This window comes from Pleurodeles waltl, chromosome 4_2 (genome assembly GCF_031143425.1).
Source record: "Pleurodeles waltl isolate 20211129_DDA chromosome 4_2, aPleWal1.hap1.20221129, whole genome shotgun sequence".
In the NCBI taxonomy this organism is placed as follows: Eukaryota; Metazoa; Chordata; class Amphibia; order Caudata; family Salamandridae; genus Pleurodeles; species Pleurodeles waltl.
In genome coordinates, this window is record NC_090443.1 from 392,765,977 (window position 1) to 392,782,772 (window position 16,796).

Here is a 16,796-nt window from a genome sequence, read left to right on the forward strand (position 1 = left end):
CGTTTCACGCATCCTCGTAGTGCCTGTTTCTGGCACTTCTCTGGGTGCTACCTGCTGCTGAGAGGGCTCCTTGTCTCGCTCGACGTCCCCTCTCTCTCCTGGTCCAATTTGCGACCTCCTGGTCCCCCCAGGGCCACAGCAGCGTCCAAAAATGCTAACTGCACGATTTGCAGCTAGCAAGACTTGTTGGCGTTCTTTCGGCGGGAAAACACTTCTGCACGACTCTCCACGGCGAGAGGGATCCGTCCACCAAAGGGGAAGTCTCTAGCCCTTTTCGTTCCTGCAGAAACCGCAGCTTCTTCTGTCCATTAGAAGCTTCTTTGCACCGGCAGCTGGCATTTCCTGGGCATCTGCCCATCTCCGACTTGCTTGTGACTTTTGGACTTGGTCCCCTTGTTCCACAGGTACCCTAGATTGGAAATCCACAGTTGTTGCATTGTTGGTTTGTGTCTTTCCTGCATTATTCCTCTAACACGACTTCTTTGTCCTTAGGGGAACTTTAGTGCACTTTGCACTCACTTTTCAGGGTCTTGGGGAGGGTTATTTTTCTAACTCTCACTATTTTCTAATAGTCCCAGCGACCCTCTACAAGGTCACATAGGTTTGGGGTCCATTCGTGGTTCGCATTCCACTTTTGGAGTATTATGGTTTGTGTTGCCCCTATCCCTATGTTTCCCCATTGCATCCTATTGTAACTATACATTGTTTGCACTGTTTTCTAAGACTATACTGCATATTTTTGCTATTGTGTATATATATCTTGTGTATATTTCCTATCCTCTCACTGAGGGTACACTCTAAGATACTTTGGCATATTGTCATAAAAATAAAGTACCTTTATTTTTAGTATAACTGTGTATTGTGTTTTCTTATGATATTGTGCATATGACACTAAGTGGTACTGTAGTAGCTTCACACGTCTCCTAGTTCAGCCTAAGCTGCTCTGCTAAGCTACCATTATCTATCAGCCTAAGCTGCTAGACACCCTATACACTAATAAGGGATAACTGGGCCTGGTGCAAGGTGCAAGTACCCCTTGGTACTCACTACAAGCCAGTCCAGCCTCCTACATTGGTTGTGCAGCGGTGGGATAAGTGCTTTGAGACTACTTACCACTCTTGTCATTGTACTTTTCATAAGAGAAAAATATACAAAACAAGGTCAGTGTATATACACATAGCCAAAAAGTTTTGCATTTCCTCTTTTCACTCTTTTAAGTGCTGAAAAGTACTTCTAAACTTTCAAAAAGTTCTTAAAAGTTTAAAAAGTTTTTTTTCTGTCTTTCTAAAAAGTTCTGAAAACTTTTTTCTCTTTTTCTATCACTTTAACTCTCTCTAAAAATGTCTGGCACAGGCCAAAATGTTGATCTGTCCAAACTTGCATATGATCACCTTAGCTGGAAAGGAGCAAGGAGTCTCTGCATAGAGAGAGGTTTGAGTGTAGGGAAGAATCCTTCTTTGGAATTATTGCTTAACATGCTTAGAGAACAAGATAAGGCCATAGGGGCCACATCTGTTGAAAAAGTAGCAAATGGTTCCCAATCTGATCCAGGGACTCCCCCAGGAAAAGATTCAGGAAAGAAACTTCCTAGCCTGCCCATTACTAGACAGTCTAGCATAGTTGGTCATGATGGAGAGCCTCACCATACAAATAGTGTTGTCTCACATCATAGCAAAAGCATTTATTCTCACCATACTGGTAGTGATGTTTCTGTTAGCCAAGCTGTTAGGGTGGCTTCTGTAAGGGACAGGTCTCCTTCTGTTCATTCTTCTGTGTGTAAGAATGTCCCTCCCACCAACCCTGATGACAGAATGTTAGAGAGGAAACTCAATAAGTTGAGAGTGGAACAAACCAGACTGAAGCTGAAAAAGCAACAGCTGGATTTGGATAGACAGTCTTTTGAACTAGAGAAAGAAAGACAGAAGTTGGGTTTAGATACCCATGGTGGCAGCAGCAGTATTCCCCATAGTCATCCTGCAAAAGAGCATGATTCCAGGAATCTGCATAAGATAGTTCCCCCTTATAAGGAGGGGGATGACATTAACAAGTGGTTTGCTGCACTTGAGAGGGCCTGTGTTGTACAGGATGTCCCTCAAAGGCAGTGGGCTGCTATCCTATGGCTATCATTTAGTGGAAAAGGTAGGGATAGGCTCCTTACTGTGAAAGAAAATGATGCTAATAATTTCCAAGTTCTTAAGAATGCACTCCTGGATGGTTATGGCTTAACCACTGAACAATACAGGATAAAGTTCAGAGAGACCAAAAAGGAGTCTTCACAAGACTGGGTTGATTTCATTGACCATTCAGTGAAGGCCTTGGAGGGGTGGTTACATGGCAGTAAAGTTACTGATTATGACAGCCTGTATAACTTGATCCTGAGAGAGCATATTCTTAATAATTGTGTGTCTGATTTGTTGCACCAGTACTTGGTGGACTCTGATCTGACCTCTCCCCAAGAATTGGGAAAGAAGGCAGACAAATGGGTCAGAACAAGGGTGAACAGAAAAGTTCATACAGGGGGTGACAAAGATGGCAACAAAAAGAAGGATGGTAAGTCTTCTGACAAGGGTGGGGACAAATCTAAAAATGAGTCTTCATCAGGCCCACAAAAACACTCTGGTGGGCCCAAATCCTCTTTTAATCAGAACAAGGAAAAGAAACCATGGTGCTATTTATATAAAATAAAAGGCCATTGGACAACAGATCCCAGTTGTCCAAAGAAAAGCACCAATGCTCCTACCACTACAACCCCTACTGCTACCCCTAGTGTCCCTACTAATAGCAGTGGTGTTGGGAGCAAACCTACTAATAGCCAATCCAAGGGAGTAGCTGGGCTCACTATTGGTAACTTAGTTGGGGTTGGCCTTGTTAGGGAGGCCACAGAGGCTGTGTTAGTCTCTGAGGGGGCTATTGATTTAGCCACCTTAGTTGCTTGTCCCCTTAATATGGATAAGTACAAGCAGCTACCCCTAATAAATGGTGTTGAGGTTCAGGCCTACAGGGACACTGGTGCCAGTGTGACTATGGTCATAGAGAAACTGGTCCACCCTGAACAACACCTACTTGGTCACCAGTACCAAGTAACCGATGCTCACAACAACACACTTAGCCACCCCATGGCTGTTGTTAATCTCAACTGGGGGGCGGGGGGGGTTACTGGTCCAAAGAAAGTTGTGGTAGCTTCAGATTTACCTGTAGACTGTCTATTAGGGAATGATTTGGAGACATCAGCTTGGTCAGATGTGGAGTTGGAGGCCCATGCAGCAATGCTGGGCATCCCAGGGCATATTTTTGCTTTGACAAGGGCTCAGGCCAAAAAGCAAAAAGGACAGGGAAGCTTGGATCCTGGAACAATGGACCAAGTGCTCCCTAAAGCTAGGGCTAGTAGAAGCAAACCACTTCCTACTATCCCTCCCTCTACAGTGGATTCAACTTCTGAGGAAGAAGAATTCCCTCCCTGTGCAGAACCTACACCAGAGGAGCTGGAAGCAGACACTGCTGAGCTTTTGGGTGAAGGGGGGCCTGCCAGGGAGGAGCTGAGTGTGGCACAGCAAACCTGTCCCACATTAGAGGGTCTCAGACAGCAAGCTGTCAAACAGGCTAATGGGGATGTCAGTGACTCTCACAGAGTTTACTGGGAGGGCAACCTCTTGTACACTGAGCATAGGGATCCTAAACCTGGAGCTGCCAGGAGATTAGTGATTCCTCAGGAGTACAGAAAGTTCCTCCTAACACTGGCACATGACATTCCCCTAGCTGGGCATCTAGGACAAATGAAAACTTGGGACAGGCTTGTTCCCCTGTTTCATTGGCCTAGAATGTCTGAGGACACAAAGGAATTTTGTAAGTCCTGTGAAACCTGTCAAGCCAGTGGCAAGACAGGTGGCACCCCAAAGGCACCCCTTATCCCACTGCCTGTGGTTGGGGTTCCCTTTGAAAGGGTAGGGGTTGACATAGTTGGCCCCCTTGACCCTCCTACTGCTTCAGGCAATAGGTTTATCTTGGTGGTAGTGGACCATGCCACAAGATATCCTGAAGCTATTCCTTTAAGGACCACTACAGCACCTGCAGTGGCAAAGGCCCTCCTGGGAATATTTTCCAGGGTGGGCTTCCCAAAGGAAGTGGTATCAGACAGGGGAAGCAATTTCATGTCTGCATACTTAAAGGCCATGTGGAAGGAGTGTGGTGTGACGTACAAGTTCACAACACCCTATCATCCACAAACAAATGGACTGGTGGAGAGATTTAATAAAACTCTCAAAGGCATGATTATGGGTCTCCCTGAAAAACTCCGCAGGAGATGGGATATCCTTCTACCATGCCTCCTTTTTGCCTACAGCGAGGTACCCCAGAAAGGAGTGGGCTTCAGCCCCTTTCAACTTCTTTTTGGACACCCTGTTAAGGACACTTGTAAAGGAGGGTTGGGAACAACCTTTAAAAACTCCTAAGCAGGATATTGTGGATTATGTACTTGGCCTCAGATCAAGAATGGCTGAGTACATGAAAAAAGCCAGTAAAAACCTTCAGGCCAGCCAAGAGCTCCAGAAGCAATGGCATGATCAGAAGGCTGTTTTGGTTCAGTACCAACCAGGGCAGAAAGTGTGGGTCTTGGAGCCTGTGGCCCCAAGAGCACTCCAAGATAAATGGAGTGGACCCCACACAATTGTTGAAAAAAAGGGAGAAGTCACCTATTTAGTTGACTTAGGCACTGACAGGAGTCCCCTTAGGGTGCTCCATGTCAACCGCCTGAAACCCTACTATGACAGGGCTGATCTCACCCTGCTCATGGCAACTGATGAGGGACAGGAAGAAGACAGTGATCCTCTACCTGATCTCTTCTCTTCCACAGAACAAGATGCTCTTGTGGAAGGTGTAGTTTTGGCTGATTGTCTTACTGCTGAGCAGAAAGACAATTGCATAAATCTCCTAGATCAATTCTCTGAACTCTTCTCTACTGTGCCAGGTACAACTTCTTGGTGTGAGCACACTATAGATACTGGAGACAGTTTACCTGTCAAAAGTAAGATCTATAGGTAGCCTGACCATGTCAGGGACTGCATAAAGCAAGAGGTCCAGAAAATGTTAGAACTAGGAGTGGTTGAGCACTCTGACAGTCCATGGGCTTCTCCTGTGGTACTGGTACCAAAACCCCATTCCAAAGATGGAAAGAAGGAAATGCGGTTTTGTGTAGACTATAGAGGTCTCAACTTGGTAACCAAAACTGATGCTCACCCTATACCCAGGGCAGATGAGCTCATAGATACACTGGCATCTGCCAAGTATCTAAGCACTTTTGACTTGACTGCAGGGTATTGGCAGATCAAATTGTCAGAAGATGCTAAACCTAAGACTGCATTTTCTACCATTGGAGGACATTACCAGTTTACTGTAATGCCTTTTGGTTTGAAAAATGCACCTGCCACTTTTCAGAGGTTGGTGAACACAGTCCTGCAAGGGCTGGAAGCTTTCAGTGCAGCATATTTGGACGATATAGCTGTCTTTAGCTCCAGCTGGGATGATCACCTGGTCCACCTATGGAAAGTTTTGGAGGCCCTGTAAAAGGCAGGCCTCACTATCAAGGCTTCAAAGTGCCAGATAGGGCAGGGTAAGGTGGTTTATCTGGGACACCCTGTTGGTGGGGAACAGATTGCACCACTACAGGGGAAAATCCAAACAATTATTGATTGGGTTCCCCCTACTACACAGACTCAGGTGAGAGCCTTCCTAGGCCTCACTGGGTATTACAGGAGGTTCATTAAGAACTAAGGCTCCATTGCAGCCCCTCTTAATGACCTCACTTCCAAAAAGATGCCTAAAAAGGTATTATGGACAGCAAACTGTCAGAAAGCTTTTGAGGAGCTCAAGCAGGCCATGTGCTCTGCACCTGTCCTGAAAAGCCCTTGTTACTCTAAAAAATTCTATGTCCAAACTGATGCATCTGAATTAGGAGTAGGGGCAGTCCTATCACAGCTTAATTCTGAGGGCCAGGATCAACCTGTTGCTTTTATTAGTAGGAGGTTGACCCCTAGAGAAAAGCGTTGGTCTGCCATTGAGAGGGAGGCCTTTGCTGTGGTCTGGGCTCTGAAGAAGTTGAGGCCATACCTGTTTGGCACTCACTTCATTGTTCAGACAGACCACAAACCTCTACTTTGGCTAAAACAAATGAAAGGTGAAAATCCAAAATTGTTGAGGTGGTCCATAACCCTACAGGGAATGGACTATACAGTGGAACATAGACCTGGGAGTAGCCACTCCAATGCAGATGGACTCTCCAGATATTTCCACTTAGACAATAAAGATTCATCAGGTCATGGCTAGTCTTATTGTCCTTCGTTTGGGGGGGGGGGTTGTGTAGGAAAGTACCATCTTGCCTGGCATGTTACCCCCATTTTTCACTGTATATATGTTGTTTTAGTTGTATGTGTCACTGGGACCCTGGTAACCCAGGGCCCCAGTGCTCATAAGTGTGCCTGAATGTGTTACCTGTGTAGTGACTAACTGTCTCACTGAGGCTCTGCTAATCAGAACCTCAGTGGTTATGCTCTCTCATTTCTTTCCAAATTGTCACTAACAGGCTAGTGACCATTTTTACCAATTTACATTGGCTTACTGGAACACCCTTATAATTCCCTAGTATATGGTACTGAGGTACCCAGGGTATTGGGGTTCCAGGAGATCCCTATGGGCTGCAGCATTTCTTTTGCCACCCATAGGGAGCTCTGACAATTCTTACACAGGCCTGCCACTGCAGCCTGAGTGAAATAACGTCCACGTTATTTCACAGCCATTTTACACTGCACTTAAGTAACTTATAAGTCACCTATATGTCTAACCTTTACCTGGTAAAGGTTAGGTGCAAAGTTACTTAGTGTGAGGGCACCCTGGCACTAGCCAAGGTGCCCCCACATTGTTCAGAGCCAATTCCCTGAACTTTGTGAGTGCGGGGACACCATTACACGCGTGCACTACATATAGGTCACTACCTATATGTAGCTTCACAATGGTATCTCCGAATATGGCCATGTAACATGTCTATGATCATGGAATTGCCCCCTCTATGCCATCCTGGCATAGTTGGCACAATCCCATGATCCCAGTGGTCTGTAGCACAGACCCTGGTACTGCCAAACTGCCCTTCCTGGGGTTTCACTGCAGCTGCTGCTGCTGCCAACCCCTCAGACAGGCATCTGCCCTCCTGGGGTCCAGCCAGGCCTGGCCCAGGATGGCAGAACAAAGAACTTCCTCTGAGAGAGGGTGTGACACCCTCTCCCTTTGGAAAATGGTGTGAAGGCAGGGGAGGAGTAGCCTCCCCCAGCCTCTGGAAATGCTTTGTTGGGCACAGATGTGCCCAATTCTGCATAAGCCAGTCTACACCGGTTCAGGGGACCCCTTAACCCTGCTCTGGCGCGAAACTGGACAAAGGAAAGGGGAGTGACCACTCCCCTGACCTGCACCTCCCCTGGGAGATGTCCAGAGCTCCTCCAGTGTGCTCCAGACCTCTGCCATCTTGGAAACAGAGGTGCTGCTGGCACACTGGACTGCTCTGAGTGGCCAGTGCCACCAGGTGACGTCAGAGACTCCTTGTGATAGGCTCCTTCAGGTGTTGCTAGCCTATCCTCTCTCCTAGGTAGCCAAACCCTCTTTTCTGGCTATTTAGGGTCTCTGTCTCTGGGGAAACTTTAGATAACGAATGCAAGAGCTCAGCCGAGTTCCTCTGCATCTCTCTCTTCACCTTCTGCCAAGGAATCGACTGCTGACCGCGCTGGAAGCCTGCAAAACTGCAACATAGTAGCAAAGACGACTACTGCAACTCTGTAACGCTGATCCTGCCGCCTTCTCGACTGTTTTCCTGCTTGTGCATGCTGTGGGGGTAGTCTGCCTCCTCTCTGCACCAGAAGCTCCGAAGAAATCTCCCGTGGGTCGACGGAATCTTCCCCCTGCAACCGCAGGCACCAAAAAGCTGCATTACTGGTCCCTTGGGTCTCCTCTCAGCACGACAAGCGAGGTCCCTCGAATCCAGCGACTCTGTCCAAGTGACCCCCACAGTCCAGTGACTCTTCAGTCCAAGTTTGGTGGAGGTAAGTCCTTGCCTCACCTTGCTGGGCTGCATTGCTGGGAACCACGACTTCTGCAGCTACTCCGGCCCCTGTGCACTTCCGGCGGAAATCCTTTGTGCACAGCCAAGCCTGGGTCCACGGCACTCTAACCTGCATTGCACGACGTTCTAAGTTGGTCTCCGGCGACGTGGGACTCCTTTGTGCGACTTCGGGTGAGCACCGTTTCACGCATCCTCGTAGTGCCTGTTTCTGGCACTTCTCCGGGTGCTACCTGCTGCTGAGAGAGCTCCTTGTCTCGCTCGACGTCCCCTCTCTCTCCTGGTCCAATTTGCGACCTCCTGGTCCCCCCAGGGCCACAGCAGCGTCCAAAAACGCTAACCGCACGATTTTCAGCTAGCAAGGCTTGTTGGCGTTCTTTCGGCGGGAAAACACTTCTGCACGACTCTCCACGGCGAGAGGGATCCGTCCACCAAAGGGGAAGTCTCTAGCCCTTTTCGTTCCTGCAGAAACCGCAGCTTCTTCTGTCCATTAGAAGCTTCTTTGCACCGGCAGCTGGCATTTCCTGGGCATCTGCCCATCTCCGACTTGCTTGTGACTTTTGGACTTGGTCCCCTTGTTCCACAGGTACCCTAGATTGGAAATCCACAGTTGTTGCATTGTTGGTTTGTGTCTTTCCTGCATTATTCCTCTAACACGACTTCTTTGTCCTTAGGGGAACTTTAGTGCACTTTGCACTCACTTTTCAGGGTCTTGGGGAGGGTTATTTTTCTAACTCTCACTATTTTCTAATAGTCCCAGCGACCCTCTACAAGGTCACATAGGTTTGGGGTCCATTCGTGGTTCGCATTCCACTTTTGGAGTATATGGTTTGTGTTGCCCCTATCCCTATGTTTCCCCATTGCATCCTATTGTAACCATACATTGTTTGCACTGTTTTCTAAGACTATACTGCATATTTTTGCTATTGTGTATATATATCTTGTGTATATTTCCTATCCTCTCACTGAGGGTACACTCTAAGATACTTTGGCATATTGTCATAAAAATAAAGTACCTTTATTTTTAGTATAACTGTGTATTGTGTTTTCTTATGATATTGTGCATATGACACTAAGTGGTACTGTAGTAGCTTCACACGTCTCCTAGTTCAGCCTAAGCTGCTCTGCTAAGCTACCATTATCTATCAGCCTAAGCTGCTAGACACCCTATACACTAATAAGGGATAACTGGGCCTGGTGCAAGGTGCAAGTACCCCTTGGTACTCACTACAAGCCAGTCCAGCCTCCTACAGTGGCCTGTTAGATGACAGGTCCCTGGAAGAACCCTCCCCAGCATCCTCAGGAGACTCATCTGAGTCTGGCTGGGTACCCCTCTCCTCTACCTCCTGATCCTGGAATGGGCCAGACTGGTTCTGGTCACTTTCTAGGAGAAGGCTAAGGAGAAGATCTTTTATATGATTCTTACCAATTGCTAAACCTCTTTCAATGCAGAGACCCCTCAAACGTTTAAAGTTTAGATTCCCATATATTGCTTGGACAACTGTGGTGGTAAGCTCTACTGCAGACATGACAGAAAAGGTTTAGGACAGAGAGAGAAAAAAGTTTTTGGAACTTTTAAAGGAATAGAGAACAACTTTTTCAAACTTTTGAAAGTTTTCAGAAACTTTTCAGAAAACTTTTAGAACGTTTTAGATAAGGAAAGTTAAACTGTTTAGGTTACTGTGTATATTCTGAAGCATTTGGTATATGTTTTTCTTTTGAAAAGCACCAATAACAAAGTGGTAAAGCAGTTACAAGAACTTATCCCACTGCTGCACCACCAATGTGGGAGGCTGGCTTGGCTTATAGTGGGTACCTTGTGGTACTTACACCTTGTGCCAGGTCCAGTTATCCCTTATTAGTAGATTAGTAATGTTCTAGCAGCTTAGGCTGATAGAGGTAGCTATAGCAGAGCAGCTTAGGCTGAACTAGGAGACATGGAAAGCTCCTACTATACCACTTATACCATATAGCACTATATCATCTAAATCATAAAAAACACAATACTCAGTTACTAAAAATAAAGGTACTTTATTTTAGTGACAATGGGGGTTATTCTAACTTTGGAGGAGTGTTAATCCGTCCCAAAAGTGACGGTAAAGTGACGGATATACCACCGGCCGTATTACGAGTTCCATAGGATATAATGGACTCGTAATACGGCTGGTGGTAAATCTGTCACTTTTCCGTCACTTTTGGGACGGATTAACACCTCCTCCAAAGTTAGAATAACCCCCAATATGCCAAAAGTATCTCAGAGGATATACTCCCTTAGGAGGTAAGTAAAATACACAAAATGTACACACAAACCAAAATCAGGTAAGTAAAACACTTAGAAAAGTAGTGCAAACACTCTAGAACACAATAGAATGCAAAGGGAGACAATAGGCCTAGGGGCAACACAAACCATATACTTCAAAAGTGGAATGCGAAACACAAAGGGACCCCAGGCCCAAGTGGAGCGTGTAGAGGGTTGCTGGGAGTGTAAGAAAACACTAAGGGTGTCCAAGATACCCCACCCCAAGATCCTAAAAAGTAGGAGTAAAGTTACCCTACTACCCCAGAAAGACAGTAAAGTCAAGATAGGGGATTCTGCAAAGACAACAACTGACTGCAAAGCACTGAAGACGGATTCCTGGACCTGAGGACCTGCAAAGGAAGAGGACCAAATCCAAGAGTCACGCAAGTGTCCAGGGGGCAGGAGCCCACTAAACTCCGGATGAAGGTACAAAACGGCTGCCTCTGGGTGGAAGAAGCCAAAGATTCTGCAACAATGAAAGATGCCAGGAACTTCTCCTTTGGTCAGAAGATGTCTCATGGCGTGCTGGAGGACGCAAAGTTGTTTCCACGCAGAAAGACCGCAAACAAGCCTTGCTAGCTGCAAGAGTCGCAGTTGAGGATTTTGGGTGCTGCTAGGGCCCAGGAAGGATCAGGAGGTTGCCCCTTGGAGGAGGAGACAGAGGGGGTGCTCAGCAACATGGAGAGCCCATGGAGAAGCAGGCAGCACCCGCAGAAGCACCTGAACAGGCACTTAGAAGATCTGAGGATGACGGTTGACTCAGAACAACAAAAGAGGGTCCCACGACATCAGAGTCAAACTCAGCAAGTTGGGCAATGCAGGACGGAGTGCTGGGGACCTGGGCTAGGCTGTGCACAAAGGAAGGCTTGCAAAAGAGCACAGAAGCCCGAGCATCTGCAGTTCACGCAGTACACAGGATTACTGTCTGGCGTGGGGAGGCAAGGCCTCACCTCCACCAAATTTGGACAGAAGGGCCACTGGACTGTCGGGGACACTTGGACCCAGCTCCTGTGTTCCAGGGACCACGCTCGTCAGGATGAGAGGGGACCCAGAGGACCGGTGATGCAGAAGTTTGGTGCCTGCATTGGCAGGGGGAGGATTCCGTCGGCCCATGGGAGATTTCTTCTTGGCTTCCAGTGCAGGGTGAAGGCAGACAGCCCTCAGAGCATGCACCACCAGGAAACAGTCGAGAAAGCCGGCGGGATGAGGCGCTACAATGTTGCTCGTAGTCTTCTTGCTACTTTGTTGCGGTTATGCAGGCGTCCTGGAGCAGTCAGCAATCGATCCTTGGCAGAAGTCGAAGAGGGAAGTGCAGAGGAACTCTGGTGAGCTCTTTCATTCGTTATCTGGTGAGATACCCACAGGAGAGACCCTAAATAGCCCACAGAGGAGGATTGGCTACAGAGAAAGGTAAGAACCTATCAGGAGGGGTCTCTGACATCACCTGCTGGCACTGGCCACTCACAGCTGTCCATTATACCCTCACACCTCTGCATCCAAGATGGCAGAGGTCTGGGACACGATGGAGGAGCTCTGTGCACCTCCCCTGGGAGGTGCTGGTCAGAGGAGTGGTCACTCCCCTTTCCTTTGTCCAGTTTCACGCCACAGCAGGGCTGGGGGGATACCTGAACCGGTGTAGACTGGCTTATGCAAGGAGGGCACCATCTGTGCCCTTCAAAGCATTTCCAGAGACCAGGAGAGGCTATTCCTCTCAGGCCCTTCACACCTATTTCCACAGGGAGAGGGTGTAACACCCTCTCTCAGAGGAATTCCTTTGTTCTGCCTTCCTGGGACTGGGCTGCCTAGGCCCCAGGGGGGGCAGAAACCTGTCTGAGGGGTTGGCGGCAGCGGTAGCTGCAGAGGAGATCCCGGAAAGTTAGTTTGGCAGTACCCGGGCTCTATGCTGGAGACCCGGGGATGCATGGAATTGTCCCCCCAATACCAGAATGGTATTGGGGTGACAATTCCATGATCCTAGGCATGTTACATGGCCATGTTCGAAGTTACCATTGTGACGCTACATATAGGTATTGACCTATATGTAGTGCACGCGTGTAATTGTGTCACCGCACTCACAAAGTCTGCAGAATTTGCCCTGAACAATGTGGGGGCACCTTGGCTAGTACCAGGGTTCCCACACACTAAGTAACTTTGCACCTAACCTTCACTAAGTGAGGGTTAGACATATAGGTGACTTGTAAGTTACTTAAGTGCAGTGTAAAATGACTGTGAAATAACGTGGACGTTATTTCACTCAGGCTGCAGTGGCAGTCCTGTGTAAGAATTTTCAGAGCTCCTATGAGTGGCAAAAGAAATGTTGCAGCCCATAGGGATCTCCTGGAACCCCAATACCCTGGGTACCTAGGTACCATATACTAGAGAATTATAAGGGTGTTCCAGTGTTCCAATGAGAATTGGTAAAATTAATCACTAGCCTGCAGTGACAATTTTAAAAGCAAGGAAAGCATAAACACTGAGGTTCTGATTAGTAGAGCCTCAGTGATACAGTTAGGCACCACACAGGGAACACATACAGGGCATACTTTATGAGCACTGGGGTCCTGGCTAGCAGGATGCCAGTGACACAAGCAAAAACAAACATACATACAGTAAAAATGGGGGTAACATGCCAGGCAAGATGGTACTTTCCTACAGGGATGACATCAAGAAGAGGTGGAACGACCTACGGGGGAAGGTACGTTCCGTGGTATCCAGACACCAGATTGCTGTACAGAGGACTGGCGGTGGACCCCCACCTCCTCCCCCACAACTAACAACATGGGAGGAGCAAGTCTTGGTGATCATGCATCCTGAGGGCCTCGCAGGAGTAGCAGGAGGACAGGACTCTGGTAAGTCATATCTTTACTACTTTATCCCCCCCACCCACTTGCATGCCATCACATACTGCCACCCTTACCCTCACACCCATCACCCCAACAACCCACAGATACCCCACTAACACAACCCACACATCCCAAAACCAAGCCCTGCATGTAACACCAATGCCTCGACACCCATCACCAAAGCATGTCCAGTAGAGAGACTCGCTCATGCCCCAAAATCAACAATTACAGATGGGCCACTGCAATATTGCAAACACAGGAGTAGAGGGTCACTCATCCATTGCACAAGATGGCACACACATATACAATAACTGTGCATTTACACCCCAACAGGACCCCTACCCAACGTCACCGGACAGGAGGTGCCAGACATATCAAGTCCCCCCACAGAAGAGGCCCACGTCAATCAGCAGTGTGTCCACCACTACAGGGAACCCAGGCAACCCCACTAACACAGGACGATCAGGGACCTGGGGGCAGTGGCAGTGGGCACACGGTGTAGGGGACAGAGGCACAGGATAACAGGGAAGCTGGGAGCACTGCTGTGCGACAGGGGGAGGACAGGCCCAGGGAACCCACTCCCCACGAAGCACTCTCCAACATCATGGGAGCTTACCACCATTCCCAGGAGACCATGGGCACGGTACTGGCCAAGTTTCAGGAGACCCAGCAGCTGCAGGAGGACCACTACCTGGGGATCAGGGAGGACTTGAAATCCATCAACACCACCCTGGTCACCATTGCAGGGGTGCTGGCAGACCTTCTCAACAGCAGGAGGGACACAGTGGCACACCAACAGGCCCCTGACACTAGCCTGGATGATGAACAGCCCTCAACCTCCGCCGGCACTAGTGGACAGGAGGCACTGCCACAGGAACAACAGGCCACCAGCACCCCACCCCCTGCAGATGGAGAACCACCCTGCAAACGGTCCCTGAGATCCAGGAACAAGACAGAGAACATTGCCAAGATCCCCGCCAGGAAATAAGACCCCCCTGAATGTCACCCTTCTGTCCCACTATGTCACCCTGTCCACCTTAAACTGCCATTGCTCCACTTCCTATGCCCCTTTGGACAATGCACCTGTGAAACAAATAGACTGGACTCTGCCATGGACATACCTCCACCATCACCCCAGCCCATTTTACAACCCCCTACACTTATGTGCACAGAAATAAGCACACTTCAATCACAAAACAATCTGGAGTCAGTCTGTGCTTTCACAAATGTGTAATTGCAATATCTATGGAATATAGCAATGTCAATTTACTTGTTCACATACCAATGTAATACAGCTGTAAGCCAGCAGTAAGCATAACAGAGGGCACAAAGTGGGACCTAGATCTGTGAAATGGAAAGTCAAAGTGACAAGTCAGTGTCCATACACTGAGTGAAAATGACATACTTATGCTAGCTCCAACAATAGTATGAGATGTGGGAAGCAGTGACATCTTCTTACCTGTGTCTCACTGGAAGTATTGCATGATTATGTTGTTTCGGTTGTCAATATCCTCTTCTTCACTGTCCACAGGCTCCACAGCTGCCACAAGACCACCATCTGGCCCATCCTCCTTCAGAAAAGGCTCCTGGCATTGCAAAGCCAGGTTGTGCAGCATACAGCAGGCCACAATTATCTGGCACACCTTCTTCAGTGAGTGGTATAGGGAACCACCTGTCAGATGGAGGCACCGGAATCTGGCCTTCAGGAGGCCGAAGGTGCGTTCTGTTATCCTCCTAGTTCACCCATGTGCCTCATTGTAGCGTTCCTCTGCCCTTGTCCTGGGATTCCTTACTGGGGTCAGTAGCCATGACAGGTTGGGGTAACCAGAGTCACCTGCAAATGTTGAGGAACAACTGTTAGACACACACTAATCCTTAGGGACAACCCCATACCCAGACACCTATGTCAACTGTATTGGGACCTTGGTCTCACCTATTAGCCACATACTGTGCCTCAGGAGTTGCCCCATCACATAAGGGATGCTGCTATTCCTCAAAATGTAAGCGTCATGCACAGAGCCAGGATACTTGGCATTCACATGGGAGATGTACTGGTCTGCCAAACACACCATTTGCACATTCATTGAATAGTAACTTTTCCGGTTTCTGTACACCTGTTCATTCCTGCGGGGGGGGTACAAATGCCACATGTGTACCATCAATGGCACCAATGATGTCCCAGGGCATAGAAGTCACCTTTCACTGTGGGCAAATCCTCCACCTGAGGGAAAACAATGTAGCTGTGCATGTTTTTCAGCAGGGCAGATAACACTCTGGACAACAAGTTGGAGAACATTGCCTGGGACATCCCTGATGCCATGGCCACTGTTGTTTGAAAAGACCTAATGGCCAGGAAATGGAGTACAGACAGGACCTGCACTAGAGGGGTTATTCCTGAGGGATGGCGGATAGCTGACATCAGGTCTGGCTCCAACTGGGCACACAGTTCCAGGATTGTTGCACGATCAAGTCTGTATGTGATTATGATGTGCCTCTCTTCCTTTGTCGACAGGTCCACCAGGGGTCTGTACACCGAAGGATGCTGCCATCTCATCACCTGCCCCAGCAGACGTGTCCTATGGAGGAGAACAGCGAGCAGAGAGGCATCCAACACTGAGGTATCACAATGTGTTATTTGCAGAAACGTTTGCAATCCGCAATGTGGCGCTATCTGTCTGTATTCCCAGCCTAGATAGGTGTGACGCAGTTTTCCTCCATCTCATGTGGCCCCAAGAAATGGCGGCTGCCTGACCTGTAAGGTGGGACAAGAGGATATGAGGTAACTGCGCTGGCATTGTACACCGTCGCAGTGGGCGGTCAAAGACCGTGGCACAATTCTGCATTGGTTAAAATTGGGCCCTATGGGTCCCAGGAGCCAATGATGATGTATGCCGGCGGTGATGGTATGCACCGCCGCGGACGTGACTGCCATTTTCTGTCTGTTCACTCACTTGATACCTGACCTTCAACAGGACAGGACCTACACTGCAAGTGCTGCTGTGATCTGTGTCTGGAAGTGACAATGGCTACAGTTTCTGGGGAAAGGGCCCCTGCCTTCACTTTGGAGGAGTTGGAGAAACTAGTGGATGGGGTCCTCCCCCAGTACACGCAACTGTATGGTCCTCCAGACAAACAGGTGAGTACACTGTGAGCATGCTGCGTGGGCAATGCCTGCTTTGAGTGGTGTAGATGGAAGATACATGGGGGGGCTGAGGCCTGCATGTGCGGATGGTGAGTGTATGTGTGTCAGGGCATGGGTGGGAACTGGTGGGCAATGAGTATGACGGTCCGGACGGGTGAGTAATTTCCTTTCCCCCTATACCATTCCTCTAGGTCAGCGCCCACCAGAAGAAGGGTATTTGGCATGCCATCGCCAAGGACGCCCAGACCCTGGGGGTCTACCACAGACGGAGCACCCACTGCCGTAAAAGATGGGAGGACCTGCGCCGCTGGAGCAAGAAGACGGCGGAGGCCCAGCTGGGGATGGCCTCCCAACGTGGAAGGGGTGCCCGTCGCACCATGACCCCCATGATGTACCGGATCCTGACGGTGGCCTATC